The sequence below is a fragment of the Protobothrops mucrosquamatus genome, unplaced genomic scaffold (assembly GCF_001527695.2).
Source record: "Protobothrops mucrosquamatus isolate PMUCROS unplaced genomic scaffold, P.Mucros_1.0 scaffold14150, whole genome shotgun sequence".
Classification (NCBI taxonomy): domain Eukaryota; kingdom Metazoa; phylum Chordata; class Lepidosauria; order Squamata; family Viperidae; genus Protobothrops; species Protobothrops mucrosquamatus.
Window position 1 is genome coordinate 5,278 of NW_015399919.1, and position 1,157 is coordinate 6,434.

The 1,157-nt window shown below is 46.9% G+C and overlaps 2 non-coding genes across 2 annotated transcripts; both read left to right on the top strand.

Moving 5' to 3' along the window:
* Positions 1–608: 608 nt before the first annotated feature.
* TRNAN-GUU lies at positions 609–682 on the top strand. The gene has a single exon. It is a non-coding gene; the product is annotated as a tRNA-Asn (tRNA).
* A 22-nt stretch (positions 683–704) lies between these two features.
* TRNAS-GCU lies at positions 705–786 on the top strand. Its single transcript has one exon. It is a non-coding gene; the product is annotated as a tRNA-Ser (tRNA).
* The last annotated feature ends 371 nt before the right edge of the window (positions 787–1,157 follow it).

Here is a 1,157-nt window from a genome sequence, read left to right on the forward strand (position 1 = left end):
AAGAAGAAGAAGAAGAAGAAGAAAGAAGAAGAAGAAGAAGAAGAAGAAGAAGAAGAAGAAGAAGAAGAAGAAGAAGAAGAAGAAGAAGAAGAATTGAAAATCACGTCTGACTCACAACTTACAAAGTTACCATTAATACCTTCTCAGTGTCTGGGCAGTTGCTGAAATCGCTTGCCTACCAAGTAAAATAGGAAGCTCGACTGAGAAGCAGAAGCATTAAACATAGAGGGTCTTTGGCACTCGAGGCCAAGAGATGTTAAACGCACAACAAAGCGTGGTTGATTGTACGGTTGCCAGTGTGGAAAAACGAAACGTGCTTGGACACATTTTTAAGAGGCTGGCAGCCATCTCTTAGAAAACAGTATTCTCCTTTGGTCTCTCCTGGTGTGGGACTGAAGGCACAAAGGATGGGGCAAAGGATGCTTCGGTTGCATCAATCTAGTGCAGAGGTAGGCAACCTCGGCTCTTTTATGACTCATGGACTTCAACTCCCAGAATTCCTGAGTCAGCTATGCTCCCCCTGCAGCCCCATAGGGGATGGGGGAGGGAGCCAGTCTGTTCTGCATCAGCTGCTACATCCAAGGGAGTCGAGGGGGAGGTCTCCGCCTGTCTCTGTGGCGCAAGCGGTTAGCGCGTCTGGCTGTTAACCAGAAGGTTGGTGGTTCAAGCCCACCCAGGGACGGCCGTGGGTGCCCCGCCCCTTTGACGAGGTGGCCGAGTGGTGAAGGTGATGGACTGCTAATCCATTGTGCTCTGCACGCGTGGGTTCGAATCCCACCCTCGTCGGCACCTTTTCCTTCTGGTTGCAGGATTTGGGGTGAAAGGATCAGTCCTGCGCTGTACCTTGGGAGGGTGAAAAGCAAAAGCAGCATTGTTATTTTGACCTTGTTTGTGCTCTTTCTTCAGGGAAAGAATTATTCCTTGTTCTCATTTCTTTTATCCCTTTATCCTGCCAATTGAATCCATTATGGCCCCTATATTCTTGATTTGATGTCTGTGCATTCCACACAAGCTGACCATTAGTCAGGGCACTTCTGTAGCCTTCTACTGGTCTCACGTATTCATATATAAATATAATCATTTTGTATTTTCTTCCCCTCATTTTGCTATGATTGGTCGTAAGCCTACCTCCTCTTTTCAATGTATGCAACATATTT